Raw genomic sequence first — 436 nt, forward strand, 5'->3', positions numbered from 1 at the left:
TCTGACCTCCGTCCTCCCCTCCAGTCTTCTATCTGATCTCCGCCCTCCCCTTCAGTCTTCTATCTGACCTCCGTCCTCCCCTTCAGTCTTCTATCTGACCTCCGGCCTCCCCTTCAGTCTTCTATCTGACCTCCGGCCTCCCCTTCAGTCTTGTACAGTTGTCCCGGCTCCTCCCCTCTTCCTCTGGGAGCTCCTCACAATGTGCATTAGAAGCTGCAGCAAGTCAGTTAGAGCTCCGCCTCCTTTCCTGGCTGGAGGCCGTCCAGCATAGTCTAGCTCGTTCCTCCCCCAGCCTGACTGTCCCTGGCCCCGCCCCTTTCACTCATTGGATATCAGTCCTTTCAATCATGGAGGCTCAGCACCACACGTGGGTGTTACCGCAGCTTCCTGTTTTCAGGAATCTATGTACAGCACCCTGCTGCTGACCCCCCCCCCC

Source organism: Nanorana parkeri, unplaced genomic scaffold (genome assembly GCF_000935625.1).
Source record: "Nanorana parkeri isolate BGI_ZX_2015 unplaced genomic scaffold, ASM93562v1 scaffold2482, whole genome shotgun sequence".
Classification (NCBI taxonomy): Eukaryota; Metazoa; Chordata; class Amphibia; order Anura; family Dicroglossidae; genus Nanorana; species Nanorana parkeri.